The 17,021-nt window shown below is 36.4% G+C and overlaps 1 pseudogene across 1 annotated transcript in view; it reads left to right on the top strand.

The window, feature by feature from the left end:
* Positions 1-6,223: 6,223 nt before the first annotated feature.
* Positions 6,224-17,021, top strand: part of LOC143236549 (ankyrin repeat and fibronectin type-III domain-containing protein 1-like) — a 319,259-nt pseudogene continuing 308,461 nt past the window's right edge. Inside the window, exon 1 of the transcript XR_013019582.1 lies at positions 6,224-6,410. The product of XR_013019582.1 is annotated as an ankyrin repeat and fibronectin type-III domain-containing protein 1-like (transcript). The remainder of the gene's footprint in view (positions 6,411-17,021) is intronic.

The raw sequence follows: 17,021 nt of genomic DNA, 5'->3' as shown, positions 1-17,021 counted from the left end.
GGCGCTATATGTTTTTAAATTTAGGGTGTGCGTTTTCACTGTGGGCTATCTTATTATTTGTTGTATCAAGCGATGGGAATTGAACCCTTGATTTTTTAGCGTTGTAAATTCATAGGCTTATCGTTGTTTTACCAGGAGGCTTTTATTCACACCTAAATGCAAATTTTCACTTTTACAACTTTCCAATTTATCCTGGAATGATATGACACGTTATCACAGATACTGGAGAATTATAATCTCTCGATGAAGATTCATAACTCATTAACTGCATCCTTAGGTTATGTTTGTTTGTTTTCCTTGTTTTTAAAAATGGTCATTCCTGTTTAAACAGAAAATCATAACAGTTTTAACCCAAACAAAACGACAACAAAACTCCCGAGTACATATGGAACATATTATCATTCATAATTGTCATATGAAATGTTAAAATTTGAATCAGAACTGTTGCAAATTAAATATCCTAAAGCTCCTAACTACTAACTCCATTGGAAATTTGATAAATTACGAAATAAAAAAGCTATCGTAAAATTATTATTTTGTATAAAATTTTTATGATTTCTGTCCGTGCTTTAAGACATATGTTTTTAATATATATAATTTGCATGTTTTACATTTTAACAGTGCTTCGACGGGTCAGACACCCAAGATTTTGCAGAACGTAATTTTCAAGACATTACGGATTGTGTGTTTATTGGCTAACGATTTTACCAAAATCTGATTGGACAAAAAGCAGGTGATTGCTTCACCCTTTGGGAAAACCGAATCCATGACTGGCTACAAAACAGGTATTGATATTTAGTGAGTAAGTGTATTGATTTTGTATTGATAAAGCAATATTAATACACAAAAAGAAAAAAGGGTTTGTAAGTGCCTACATACAGTACTTGTAGGAAATGCGCTCGCTGTCAGTGTCAAAACAATGATTTAGACACAGAGGTCAAAATGGCACGAAAAGCAGGAGAGTTTGTTTGTTTTTGAATTTTAGCACAAAGCTACTCGAGGGCTATCTGTGCTAGCCGTCCCTAATTTAGCAGTGTAAGACTAGAGGGAAGGCAGCTAGTCATCACCACCCACCGCCAACTCTTGGGCTACTCTTTTACCAACGAATAGTGGGATTTACGTAACATTATAACGCCCCCACGGCTGGATGGGCGAGCATGTTTGGCGCGACGCGGATACAAACCCGCGACCCTCAGATTACGAGTCACACGCCTTAACGCGCTTGGCCATGCTGGGTCTAGCAGGAGAGAACCAGCAGTACAGCAAATTAAAGGTATGAAGAAAGAAACGAAGTAAAAAATTGATTGTACTATTCCATTGGAGAATTATGAAGATGAAATATCTAGCAATACTTCTGAAGATCGCTTGGATTTTGTGACACCGAAGAAACGACGCAGATCATCCAAAAACTTAAGTGTGAAAGATAGTCGCTGTTGTAGTTAGACATGGCGCTGGGACGATGATTATTCACTTTGTTAGTTCTTTCCGTGATTGGAAATAAAAGTTGTAAGAAATCTAATGATACAAAACTATTCTCATCTGCCAACAATGTGCAAAAAACTCTGCCAGAGAAATGTTTCCAGAGAAAAGTTATACTTGCAGTTCTATGTTAATTGGTGAGATCCACAGAAGTGAAATACAGATTTAAGATTGGAGAGCAAGCTTTTGAAAACAGATACAACCTACAGTACGATATGTCCAGCATAACTGAAAACGGTAAAGTACTATTGATCAAACTGATGAGAATTTTGCCACAGACGCCAAGCTCAAGGCCTTTGTATCTCCTTTGAAAACAAATAACTAATAATAACAAATTATGTTTGATCTCAGCCAAGAGGCACAGGAGGTAAGTCAACACCACACGTACATCTTCTAAGTTTATTACTGTGTACTATGGGAATCACAAACTTGTGATAGCGTTACTAAATTTGCGAATTTTTCGTAATAATTTATGTGGAATTTCAATTCAACCCGAAAATTATGAAAATAGAGAGTTAGCTTATTTCGGAATGATGTTACATTCAGGTCTTCCTTAATATATAATGTTTATTTTTGGCTATGAAGGAGTATCACAAGTTAGAGACGCTTAAAAATCATTTAAATTGATCAAAATTTGATGCGTTAATCTTTATATAAAATTAGACTATAAACTATAAAAATTCTGTTAAATTGTATTTAAAAAAATCATTTCGGAAAGGAGGAGTTTAATCTTAAAAAGAATTAAGGTTACTCTTGCTGTCAACGTTTTATGGTTTCGTTAGGGTCAACCATGTGGTTAAAAATTATATGATATAATTTATTTGTATTTAGTTTTGGCAACGTGAAATGAATAGTCATGGATCGTATTACATATATTTCAAGTCATCTCTAAGCCGCAAGGAATGACTTTTTCTTTTTGCGAAGTGTTATATTTCGTTTAGTGGGTTTGGACAGCATAAGGCTTAGTGTGCTAAAATATCGATTAGGTAATCTCAAAGCAGAAATTACTTGGTATAACATTTTACGGAAATGTCTTTGAAAAAAAAATCTTTCTGAACGCGCTTAATTTCGTAGTTATATGGATGTAATGTCGAAATATTTTGACAATATTTGTCCTGCATCTATTGTGAATTGTATAGGGTGTTCGAAAAGTTTTGTTTTTTGTTTTTGGAATTTCGCACAAAGCTACTCGAGGGCTATCTGTGCTAGCCGTCCCTAATTTAGCAGTGTAAGACTAGAGGGAAGGCAGCTAGTCATCACCACCCACCGCCAACTCTTGGGCTACTCTTTTACCAACGAATAGTGGGATTGACCGTCACATTATACACCCCCACGGCTGGGAGGGCGAGCATGTTTAGCGCGACGCGGACGCGAACCCGCGACCCTCGGATTACGAGTCGCACGCCTTACGCGTTCGGCCATGCCAGGCCTGTTCGAAAAGTCAGTGTGCAGTTTTGTCTGTTAATAAATATATAAGTGCACAGTGACTTTCCGAACACCCTGTATTATGATTCGAGTGTTTAGAAAAAGTACCTAGCACGACTCTTATCTGATCTAATAATTCTTTCCTTGGATCGAAATCATTACAACTATTTATTTCTTCTTTGATAACGTAGCAAGAAAAATATAAAACGACTTGTGAAAAAATGATCGTTGTTTGTTTGTTTTGAATTTCACGCAAAGTTACTCAAGGGCTAACTGCGCTAGCCTTACACTGCTCAATAGGGGACGGCTCTTGAGCTACTCTTTTTACCAACGAATAGTGGGACATGACCGCTGTTAGTTATTCCCCAAAACATTTGCTTACATCAGGTTAAATTTTCAAACAGGCTTAAAAGATATATATAAAGAAGTATCAACTGTTTATGTTTAACGATTTTATAAAATCATGTTAGATTAAACTTTTAGGCCAAATATCCTCAGGGTTGAGCGAGGCTTACTGATTAGAGTTCCAGACTGTAAATCTTAATACAATGTATCGAGCTCGTATCAACTGAAACGCGCTTCGTGATGACAAAATTCCACAGTGGATACTATCACTTCAAAATTATGGTCGGTTGTATGCAAATAACCCTTTGTGTAGCTTTGCGATGAAATTCTGAAACAAACAATAAGAATATACTATGATGTCAAACTTCAAACTGTTTTTATAGGGAAAGTATATGTTAGAATTAGTTCCCAAAGTATTGTATAGTCCTAGTTAACAGATGCTTTTCAATCAGCAATCGGTTTTTATTTTTTGTCTGCCTTTAAAGAATTTTGAATTATATTGAAATGTTAATCTAAAAAAAAAAAGTTTAAGTGTTTCTCTGTCGTAGTAAAACTGTTTAGAACAAGGATTTTAGCACATTAAGCCTAGGAACCAACTGTTGGTTCATTAGGAATCTCCAGGCATGGCTAGGTGGATAAGGCACTCAACTCGTAATCCGACGGTCGCGGGTTCGAATCCCCCGTCGCATGAAACATGCTCGCTCTTTCAGCCGTGGGGGCGTTATAAGTGACGGTCAATTCCGCTATTCGTTGGTAAAAGAGTAGTCCAAGGGTTGGCGGTAGGTGGCGATGACTAGCTGTCTTCCGTCCAGTTTTACACTGCTAAATTAGGGACGGCTAGTGTAGATAGCCCTCGATTAGCTTTGCGTGAAATCCCAAAACCAAAAACAAACCTAATAATGTGTCTGATAAAAATTAGATGAAAAATAAATTATTATGCGAACTAGACAGCTACCGCATACATGATGAAGATAATCCTTAGTATCTCTCCCCGATCGACATATATTTTAAAGACAAATATAAATTAAAATATGAAAAAATAAAATAAAGTAAAATAAATAAATAAAATTAATAATAAATAAATAAAAAAGGTCACCATAAAACTAGACTTCCTACTGGGCAATATTTGTAAATGTATTAAACCACTACACAGACATTGCTCTGAAAAGGGTCGGAGAAATTCGGCTCACTTTGACCCTAAAACAGTAGCCATACCAACCAACACTGCATGATCATAATTAAAGGAAGGAGAAAGAGATGAAAGCGCACCTGACCCTCCAGGGTACATATGATTACCCAAATCCCGAGAGGTTTGTTTTTGAATTTCGCACAAAGCTATTCGAGGGCTATCTGTGCTAGCCGTCCCTAATTTAGCAGTGTAAGACCAGAGGAAAGGCAGCTAGTCATCACCACTCACCGCCAACTCTTGGGCTACTCTTTTACCAACGAATAGTGGAATTGACCATAACATTATAACGCCCCCACGGCTGAAAGGGCGAGCATGTTTGGCGCAACCGAGATGCGAACCGCGACCCTGAGATTACGAGTCGCACGCCTTAACACGCTTGGCCATGCAGGGCCTGTAATCCCGAGAGAGAGAGAGAGTGTGTGTCTGACTGTCTCTTTTATAGAGCATCCACAACTCCAAAGAACTGAGCGAGGTTTTGGATCAAATATGAAATAATTACGAGAAGAAATAGAATGATAAAAGTTACAACAATTCTCTTTGTTTGTCTTTTAACAAAATATTCAAATTCCAGTTGAAAATAGAGGCTTGTGACCTCGTTTGATGTTAAGAAAAAAGGACACAATGAACTGTCAGTGTTACACCCATCCAGGTTTTAGTGTTTTAAGCTTTCAGACTTATTGTTGAGCGCTTGGGGGCACTGTAGTTGATTCACTTATTTTTATTTTATAATTAATTAGACACAGTTTTCCTAATTAAAATTAGTACTCTTCAAACATTCGACCTTAGAAATTTTTATATGATTGGAACATTTTGATGACACATGGACAGTATGTAATTTATTTTTTTACGTTTGTTTTGTTTGTTTGTTTTTGAATTTCAAACAAAGCTACTAGAGAGCTATCTGTGCTAGCCGTCCCTAATTTAGCAGTGTAAGACTAGAGGGAAGGCAGCTGGTCATCACCACCCACCGCCAACTCTTGGGCTACTCTTTTACCAACGAATAGTGGGATTGATCATCACATTATAACGCCTCCAGTGGCTGAAGTGTAGGCAGTTATTATAACCCTCAGAACTTGAAGAAATTTTTAGTAATGTAACAATGCTACTTTATTTTATAAAGCTAAAAACAATTGTGATTGTGTGACTGATTATTCACGTCATGCACGAGAGGAAACAAAACATTAAAATTTAAGACCTGGGAAAGTGCTGCTAAACAAACTCTGAACTTAATGGCGGATTTTTGTTGCTATGATCGTCGTCTATCCTACCTCAAGTTGTAGGATAATCGCAGGCTAAGAAATAAGTTCATGACCGCTCAAAGACAGAAGACAATTTCTTGGAATATATGTATAAAACGTGCAAGAAAACTCAACTGTTAAACATTATCAAATTTATTATTTTATCAGGGCAGACGATATTGGCAATACTCTTTGCTAAAATACAGTTTTGAAGCACATGAGTATAATTAACTGAAACATACAGAAGATTTTCATTTTACTAAATGGCATTTTATATCTCTTTTTAGTTTAAACGCAACATTTTCAAAATCACTTAAACTTTGATGATTTAAATACATAAAATGAGGTTTAACAGTAAACAAGACTTAATAAAAGTTTCTGTTATTTAGTATTCCAAATATTTGGAATATAAAAATTAAATGAAGTATCACTACTAGGAGGTGGTGTGCAAAGGATTCGCTGCACCAAAATGAAAATAAAAGAGGCCTACAGAAAACTTTCAATGTACATATTTTTATTTTATTATACCCTATTGCATTTAATCACTTCTGTATTTCAGTGTATTTCCTATAAAACTGGACTAATATTTCATGAGAATACTTTTAAGCTTCTGTACCAGGATTTTAGGAAATGTGGCGCCAATCTGTTTTACAAATTTTTTTTTGTACAGTAACACTGTAGGAACAGAAACGTTGAAGCAATCAAAGAGATAGACATATTTGAGATGCTTTTAGGTAAGTTTGTAATCTATACAACTTTCTAAACTAACTTCTTACTTTTCCCAAAATTATAGCAAGCTGACGTTTGTATCAAGATATTATTGTTAGTGCTTTAAAATTTCTGGTGAAAATACTAAAACTTTGACGCGTAGTCCTAATTATTTTAGCAACGAGACAGGCACGTGATTCTTCCGGCGGGATGAATCATGAGATAAGCTGTTCGTTATGCACTGCATAAAGTGTATTGTTTTCCTTCTTTCTATCTCCTAGAAATAAGAGCTGATTTAAGATATTAAGAAGGGTGTTTCCGTTCTCGAATATAGATGATACCGTCTTTCTTCTTATAAACCTTTTCTGTGCTACATTTTTTATATCGGTCGTTTTATTGAATTTTGTTATACTGTGAATGGAATGTGTAATCAGATCTTTCACAGTTTTGTATCTTTATACATACATTGGTTTTCATTTTTTAAATTAACATAGCTAATTTAGATCCGTAGAAGTAGAAGAAATGTTCGATTACCTTTTAAAAAAAATAAAACTGCTCTCTTTGAGCGAAATATAGAATTTGACGAAAAATATTATAGAGGGCGCTGCGTCAGAAGATTCGCTGTCTTTCAATTCCGATAAATTGAAGAGTTGTGTTTCAGGATGCTTTACGTTGAATAAATCTGAAACGTTCTCTTCACGTGTTTATTCCCTTCTTTGAGTATTTGGTATAAGGAATATTTTTCTTACTTATTTAGGGTAGACGAAATGCGGAATGAGGAAACTTTTATAGCTGAGGTGTTAAAAATCGTGTTTGTTCTATATCCACCTGGCCAGGCATGGCCAGGAGGGTTAAGGCGTTCGACTCGTAATCTGAGGGTCGCGGGTTCGAATCCTCATCGCATCAAACTTGCTCGCTCTTTCAGCCGTGGGGGCATTATAATGTGACGGTCAATCCCACTATTTGTTGGTAAAAAGAGTAGCCCAACAGTTGGCGGTGGATGGTGATGACTAGTTGCCTTACCTCTAGTCTTACACTGCTAAATTAGGGACGGCTAGCGCAGATAGCCCTCGAGTAGCTTTGCGCGAAATTCAAAAAACAAACAAATAAAAACAAACTATCCGCCACCTAGCGTACCTCATGTGCCCATATAAACTGTCATGTACATAAAACACAGTACAGCAGAGTTAATTGGTTTGGTTTGTTGTAAATTTCGCTCAAAGCTACACGAGGGCTATCTGTGCTAGCCTTCCCTAATTTAGCAGTGTAAGACTAGAAGGAAGGCAGCTAGTCATCACCATTCACCGCCAACTCTTGGGCTACTCTTTTACCAACGAATAGTGGGATTGACCGTTACAATATAATACCCCCACGGCTGAAAGGGCGAGCATGTTTGGTGTGACGGGGGCAGAGTTAATACTATTTCAACAAGTGTTAGAAGACAACAATAATAAGCATATGAGTTTACTATAATACACGAACTCGTATCCATGCGTTTAACGTGGTACAATGCCTAAATATTACTTTGTCATGATATTATTCATATCAGTGCTGCTATATCGAAGGGTGCGCTATACTGTTTATGTAGGAGCGGCACGGACGCCCCTATTAAAGCAACACAACAGTCATCTGGATTTTCTTTTCTACCGGTTATCGGAAGCTAGATATGAAGAGCTCTTATCGCCATATATTCGGTACATGTATCGGTTTTCAGTTATCAAGGGCGCCCCCAAGTGGAAAATTGGGTGATTAGCGCTAACGGATTTCGTTTATGATCATTTCTTGAAGAGTCGTGTCACTTAATTATTGAAGCGGTAACTATAATATTGTCATCATTTGATATATAAGAAAAATAGTTCTCATGATCTTGGACTATCTATTTTATTATTATATTTAAAAAAAAGTAGATAATTTTAGTATGAACGATGCTATTACCCCTTCAAGTTGGCTTTTTATAGAAAACTGATGTTCTTTTAATTGAATAAAACAAACACATTTTACGTATGGGGTGAAACGGGAATAACCAGTCAATAATGAATTAATGTTAGATGAATGTAACATGTAGAATATTCAGTGCTCTGTACACTGTACAGTTGGTGTCATTAGGGAGCCAACCTCTTTGTTGTGGATGAAATGAAGGAGTGAAAGCCGTTCAATAATGTTTATTTTTATTTATTTGCATTCATAGGATACACTAACTTTCATTCAGGGGAAAACGTCACAATTAGCACACATACAGGTCGTCAGAAGGTAGATATGAAGAGTTACCTCGCACAGAAGCTCTATCACTAGTGTATATACTGCTTTTCAGCTATCTAGAGCGTCCGAGAGTCGAGAATTGGCAAATAGCCAAAATCGAGACTTCTTATTTTCATTCATCATCATTTTTTTTCAACAGGCTTAGCACCAGCTTAGTTTCAGCAGTAACTGTATTTTTGGCCCAGCATGGTCAGGTAGTTAAGGCACTCGACTCGTAATCTGAGGGTCGCGGGCTCGTATCCCCGTTACACCAAACATGCTCGCCCTTTTAGTCGTGGGTGCTTTATAATGTGAAGGTGAATCCCACTATTTCTTCGTAAAATAGTAGCCCAAGAGTTGGCGGTGGGTGGTAATTAATAGCATTTCTTAACCTCAAGATCACAAGAACCGATGTACAATTCAGAACTAAAATCCACAGAAAAATCAGGCACACTGGATTATACATTTCCTTGGACTCAGCACATGAAACAAAACAATAACTTAACATATTAAAAAAACTAAATAAACACAACCACAAAACTATGCTCCCCCTATAAAATTAACAATGAAATCAACAAAATAAAATAATACCTCATCAACATCAACAAATTTCCTCAAAAAACTGTTGAAAAAACTATACGCACACACCTAGACCAAGAACAAACAAACAACAATAAATCCCAAGATACAACAGATTACAAAACCTTATACTGCTGCATACCATATGTTCCAGACATCAGTGAAAAATAACCAACAGTTGGAAAAAAACTTGTAACAAAACACATTCCAATTAAAACCAAATTTATTCAAAAAGCAGGTTCAAAACATAAGTCCATACTATGTGAAAACTACACAACACTAAGATTATTTATAAAACAAAATGGAAATTCAAAGACCACACAAAAAAAACCTTCACACGTTTTTATGTGTTTTTCTTATAGCAAAGCTACATTTGGCTATTTGCTGAGCCCACCCAAGGGAATCGAACCCCTGATTTTAGAACTAAGTAAGGGAAGATAAACAAACGCAAAATCAAAGAAGCCATACTTATACAGCAACTAAAACCAAAATCCAACTAATATAAAGGAACACCTTTATACCACTGCTAATTAATAACCTAACATCCAACTGCAGTGCCCTCTACAATTACGTATCCGTTATACTCTCGTCTCTAAGACGTGTGTCCGGCAACGGTCAGTTGCTTGTTTGTTTATTTTTAGCCCTCGAGTAGCTTTGCGCGAAATAAAAAAACAAACAAACTATCCGCCACCTAGCGTACCTCACGTGACTATAGAAACTGTCATGTACATAAAACACAGTACAGCAGAATTAATTGGTTTGGTTTGTTGTGAATTTCGCGCAAAGCTACACGAGGGCTATTTGCGCTAGCCGTCCCTAATTTAGTAGTGTAAGACTAGAGGAAAGACAACTAGTCATAACCACCCACCGCCAACTCTTGGGCTACTCTTTTACCAACGAATAATGGGATTGACCGTCACATTATAACGCCCCCACGGCTGAAAGGACGCAAACTCTGTTTACCGCAGATGACCTAGAAAGGTCAAAACGTTGTTCTCTGCTTTATGAATAAAAGTTTTAATAACTGTACCAGGCGTTCTGAGATACGAAATTTCAATATATTTTTTTACAGTAATTATTTTGTTTTGTATGTATTTTCAGGTGGTTTGGCAGTAGTCACTATGCAGGCATCTCAAACACTTTAAATTGTCGCTCGTCAGTAAAACAGACACATCATTAATTAAATAATAACGGAACTTTACATTTGTAGAAGGGTTGAGAAATGATTCATCCGGACATTCAAATATGGTGAAAGTAATAGCCAAGAGAGGGAGCTGTGTACCAATACATGTTTTGTAATGAGATTATTTTCCAATAGCTATTCAGAGAATAATGATATTTTAAATAAATTATGCCTCAGTAATAACTATAATGAGCAAAAACGTTAAGATAAAATTAGATTTAGTGACTTTATACACTCTTATAAATATTTATATTTTTATGACGTAATAAAAAAAGAAAACCACTAACAGAACGATCGTCAGTGGATTAAGTTACTTACGATGTGACATAATATAAAAATATTTCAGTGAACTCAAAAAGTTGTTGTCTGGAAAAATATTGGAAGCTCCTTTGTAAATAAAGTTTTAAAAGTATAATTGTTGCATACAATCAGCTAAAGTAGTCACACAGTAAGTCACTATCAGTCAAACTAGTCAGGCCTTTCATTAACCATCAGTCAAAATAGTCACACAATAAGTCACTATCAGTCAAACTAGTCGGGCACTATCATTAACCATCAGTCAAAATAATCACACAATAAGTCACTATCAGTCAAACTAGTCGGGCACTATCATTAACCATCAGTCAAAATAGTCTAACAATAAGTCACTATAATTAAACATCAGTCAGAAGAGTCACACTATAAGTGACTATCAAAGTAGTCACGCACCATCATTAATCATCAGTCAGAAGAGTCGCGGGATAAGTTACGATCAAAGTAGTCACGCACCATCATTAATCATCAGTCAGAAGAGTCGCGGGATAAGTTACGATCAAAGTAGTCACGCACCATCATTAACCCTTAGTCAGAAGAGTCGCAAACTAAGTCACTATCAAAGTAGTCACACAGTATTCTTAACCATCAGTCATAAAAGTTACAAAATAAGTCGCTCTCAGTCAAAGTAGTCACGCAACATCATCAGCTATCAATTAAAATAGTCGCACAGTAAGTTAGTATTATTGTAAAAGATCATAAAAGAACAATATGACGAGTTGTGGTGTTAAACAAGAGTTCCCCTGGGGAATGTTAGTCGTAGGTGAAAGACAGGTGTGTTTTTAGACATCACATATTAGAAATATGTAAAAAATCAAAGTGTGGGTGTTGTGTAAAAAAAAAGTAGTCAAATTTTAATTTTTAATATTTTTTTGTTAACTCTAAATTTTTTCTTCTATATTCATATAGATTATTTATTTAATTGGTGAAAATTCTAATGTTCATTGGAAATACACTCTATTTCACTGTGACCTATACGGTTATAAAAGGAAAACTTTATTAAATAGGCCTGAATTAATGTTAGAATTTGAAATGGTTTTGACGAAAATATTGGAACAGTCAAAAAACTGAATCGCCCTATCATTACTATACTGTGTGGTTGATGCTGTACACTTATTCATTGTTGTTCCATTATATCATTAGGCGTTCGTATTAGTGAAAATTAGCCATTATGGTGAAGGCAATTAGAGTTTGTTGTAATTGTCGCACTAAAATTACTTTCGTATGTCAGTTAAAGAGGTTATAGAATTCGTGAACGAATAAAACTGCTTCATGATGTAGAGGGGTGTGTGGTACTTGACGGTAATGAGGTGGAATAATGTCCATAGGATTTTGGATAATTGCACCTGAAACTGAGCTAATGTCTATTAACCGATATTCATAGCAGCTATCCAAATACATGTTTCTGATGGTTTTAATAAAATGCATCCGTATCGCCCTCTTCCTCCTTTTCTTATCGCTTCTTAAAGAAAATTCGATGACGCAAAAGCTTTGGGAAGGTGGATTTTACCTTAACAGGGGTGTCAGGAAAGTATTATTGATGAATCTATGGAAAATATCACTGAATATAAATTACAGAGTGTCGAGGTCAAACGTTGTTTAACACGGATTTCAAATATATTAAACGTAAACTTTGTTTTACCTTTCTTTTGTAGATTTGATGAATTGTGAAGTTTTATAACTTGGAACTCTATAACACTAAGAAATTTCTTATAAACTGACGATATTGTGCAACTCGTGTACTGGAAAAGTGTAAACATTTGACTTTTCAAAATTCAATTGTTTTAAAGCCAAATTTCGTGTTTCTCACTTTGGAATTACCAGATTATTTTAATGAGCAAACATATTTCTGGTATACATCCGTTTCTGGTGGAGTACATAAACCCATTAATCTATGATTTATTCCATATTTAGAATAATCTAGTAAGAACACACACTTGTAGTACAGACAATATACTTAAGAGCTAGTGTAGTTTAATCACCAAGTAAAGAGAGATCGATTATTTGTAACTGGAGTGTTTCTGAACAAGTAAATATGGCGCTTGAAACTGACCAGGTATTTGGCCAGATATTAATTTCATTTTGAAACTCTTATAAGAAAATGAGTAGTTTTGTGTAACTACGTGTCTTAAAGATTTCAAGTTCGATTTCCTCTTTTACTTCTGACCTTCCGTTTAAATAAAATCCCATAACACGAGACATTTGGGAGGGTGGACTTCTCTTCAGAAGGGGGTGTAGGAAGATATGACGGATGGATTTTTGCACGTGATAATGATAGTGACTTTCCTTTGTTATAAGCTATGGTAAAATAACGTTCTCTATGGGTATATCAACATGGATATGTTTGGATTTAAACAAGTTGTATAAGTTATAATTTTACAGCTAGAACAGTATACAAGCTGAGAAAGCAAATATAAACGCATTCAAACTACTCACTATTGAGACTTGCAAATATAGCGCGTAAAAATATTTGCAAGGTAAGTCAATGTAGTTATGCGTCAGTCAAACGTTCACATACACGCATGATTATTGCAAACTCTTCTGTCGGTAGAAGATGCAGAGACGAAGTGATATAGCTGAAGTATTCTTGTAAGTCAAACAAATCTTTATTTAAATTTATAAATTTCTAAAATGACTGTATTGAATACTTGTGAATAGACATTCTACAAAGACGAGGTATGCTGAGCTATGACCCTTCATTAGACGGTCACCCACGGTCAGAGTTACTAAACAAAAAAATTCTGTATAAGATGACCTGACAAATAAAGGTTATGTCACAGGAACCGCTGCTTTACCTACAAAGACAACCTAGTCATGTCATATTGGAGTCTTGTCAGAGTTAACCACAGTATCTTTAAGAAATAACATTTAATCAGAATTAATATTATCTTCAGCTAATACAGCTATATCACTGTGGTAGACCAGTGAACTTGTTGTATATTACCTGATACAGCTATATCACTGTGGTAAACCAGTGAACTTGCTGTGTGTTACCTGATACAGCTATATCACTGTGGTAGACCAGTGAACTTGCTGTGTGTTACCTTATACAGCTATATCACTGTGGTAGACCAGTGAACTTGCTGTGTGTTACCTGATACAGCTATATCACTGTGGTAGACCAGTGAACTTGCTGTGTGTTACCTGATACAGCTATATCACTGTGGTAGACCAGTGAACTTGCTGTGTGTTACCTGATACAGCTATGTCACTGTGCTGGACCAGTGAACTTGCTGTGTGTTGCCTGATGCAGCTATGTCACTGTGCTGGACCAGGGAACTTGCTGTGTGTTGCCTGATACAGCTATGTCACTGTGCTGGACCAGTGAACGTGTTGTATATTACCTGATGCAGCTATGTCACTGTGCTGGACCAGTGAACGTGTTGTGTGTTGCCTGATGCAGCTATGTCACTGTGCTGGACCAGTGAACGTGTTGTGTGTTATTTGATACCTTCTCAGGTCATTTATCTTCAGGTTAACAGCTATACATACACGCTATGTCACAGTGCTGGACAAAAATCTGATTGGACAAAAAGCAGGCGATTGCTGCACCCTTTGGGAAAGCCGAATCCATGACTGGCTACAAAACAGGTATTGATATTTAGTGAGTAAGTGTATTGATTTTGTATTGATAAAGCAACATTAATACACAAAAAGAAAAAAAGGGTTTGTAAGTGCCAACATACAGTACTTGTAGGAAATGCGCTCGCTGTCAGTGTCAAAACAATGATTTAGACATAGAGGTCAAAATGGCACGAAAAGCAGGAGAGTTTGTTTGTTTTTGAATTTCGCACAAAGCTACTCGAGGGCTATCTGTGCTAGCCGTCCCTAATTTAGCAGTGTAAGACTAGAGGGAAGGCAGCTAGTCATCACAGAGGATATCTGTGAAACAAGATGAAGATTGTTAACATCTTCAGGTTAACAAAGTGAGAAAGCTTGTTCTCTACTTTTATTTTAACAAAAGTTTTAATACTTATACCAGCCGTTTTGAGATATAACATAACTTTGAGTGGGTTTCTCTTCATCACTAAAAGAATAACTAGTACTGTACTGTTTCTCTGTTCTGTCCTCAAACTCCTGCGCTCCATGAGAGTTTGGTCACCATGGAAACTTAAGTTTGTTATTTGGCTCAACTGTTGGGAAAGGCGAAGAAGGCTAGAAGAAAGCTTTGGTTTGTGATTTAAACTGGGTCACTACCTTGGGCGAAGGTTAGTCAGTGAGACGTTGCTGAGATACTAAGGTTGGCTGGCGTATTGATTACTAACGTAGCTCTTCGATAATATAGTTTTCTTTCTCAACTGATCAGAGCTGACGATGTGGATGACGGTTAACGCCTGTCTCTGATAAACGTGTACGTGCTTTGTGTTGTATGTTCAAATGCGTGGATGGCGATTAATGTGTGTTTAGTATATTCCCATTGATAATTGTGTTATCTTAAGGATAGTTGGGTCAGTCAAGGAGTATATGTCGTTTCATTAGGTGTTATCGAAAGTTGGTTATTGGCCATTCTTTGTGTTATCTTCAAGATAGTTGGGGCACTCTAGAGGCATAATAATAATATTTAATATTAATTAAAGTTTGGTATTAATCCAAACAACGTGACTTAATAACAGCAGAAAAACATAATTAGTTAACGCTCCTAACTGATCTGAAGTTTACTTGTTGTTCGTGCGTTGCTTTTAAATGATATATTTCATGTTTTGTATTTTTATATTACCAATGTAAGGGAGTCGTTTAAAGTAAGTGGAGTGTTTAACAAGTGTATGTGGAGTAACTTGAATATCTTCAGTTGTTAATAGACTGTAACCTAAACCTTGTATTACAATTTTATTCAACATGTTTCTATTTATTACAAAATTTATTTTCTACTTAGAGGAAAATGTGAGAATAACAGCACAAAGGTTTAGAATTTCCCACAAAGAATGGCAAGATTTGTTGTTGTCGTGATGATCTGTGTGTCTGTCCTTCTGAGGTTAATAGAGAAGATAGCAAGCTTTGTTGTCGTAATGTTCTGTAGGTTCTTCTGAGTATGACAGAGTATAACAAGCCTAGTTGCAATGTTTTGTGGGTCATTCTTAGTGTAATACAGAGGATATCAAGTTTTTGTGTCATAATGCTATCTGTGTTCTGAGTGTAACACAGATGATAACAAGCTTTATTGTGGTAATGTTGTGTGGGTCCTACTTAGTATAAGACAGAGGATAGCCAGCTTTGTTGTCGTAATGTTCTGTGTGTTCTTCTGAGTATAGCAAGTTTTGTTATCGTAATACTCTGTGGGTTCTTCGGAATATAATAAATTTTGTTGTCGTAATGTTCTGCGAGTCCTAATTATAATGGAAAGGATAACAAGCTTTGTTGTCGCAATGCTCTGTGAGTCCTTCTGAGTATAACACAGAGATTAACAAGCTTTGTTGTCGTAATGTTCTGAGTTCTTCTAAGTATAATAGAGAGGATAACAAGCTTTGTTGTCGTAATGATCTGTGGGACCTTCTGAGTATAATACAGAGGATGGTATGTTTTTTCGTAAAATATAGCAGATTCTATTATTTAACTTTATTTTGTGTGAACCATCCAGGATAACTAACTCTGTTGTTGTTCTTCTTTTTTGTTGTTGTGGTAAATTGTGGATTTTCTTTTTACAGGGTCAGTTGTTGTTTTTACAGGGTCTAACCCAGTTGTTGTTTTGATGAACTATGTCTATGATAGTAGTGCTTGTGATGAAGTGCTCTGACTAGCTGTACACGTGATGATGAATGAACTATCATATGGTGACCAAGTAAGCCTTGCTCATTATGATATTTGTATCTTATTGTGATTCGACGAACAAAATTAATGATGACCTATGCCCATGTCAAGTGTGTTTGGTGGTTACCCGTGTACATATTGGTGACTGGGCCATGTGTACTTGGTGGTTGTTATACGCGTATTTATTGGTGATTGAATCAGGTGTACTTGGTGGTGGTTATCCATGTACGTGTTGGTGACTGGGCCATGTGTACTTGGTGGTGGTTATCCACGTGTATATGCTGACTGAGCCATGTGTACTTGGTGGTGGTTATCCACGTATGTATGGTTACTGGGTCAGGTGTACTTGGTGGTGGTTATCCATGTACGTGTTGGTGACTGGGCCATGTGTACTTGGTGGTGGTTATCCACGTGTGTATGGTCACTGGGCCATGTGTACTTGGCGGTGGTTAACCACGTGTGTACGGTCACTGGGCCATGTGTACTTGGTGGTGGTTATCCACGTGTATATGCTGACTGAGCCACTTTGTGATTATAATACAAGAGTGAAGCATCATACTGTTCTAATGTGATGACGTCA

This window comes from Tachypleus tridentatus, chromosome 13 (assembly GCF_004210375.1).
Source record: "Tachypleus tridentatus isolate NWPU-2018 chromosome 13, ASM421037v1, whole genome shotgun sequence".
NCBI classification, from domain to species: domain Eukaryota; kingdom Metazoa; phylum Arthropoda; class Merostomata; order Xiphosura; family Limulidae; genus Tachypleus; species Tachypleus tridentatus.
Note: the sequence above shows the minus strand (reverse complement) of the source record. Positions and strands in the feature narration are given on the sequence as shown.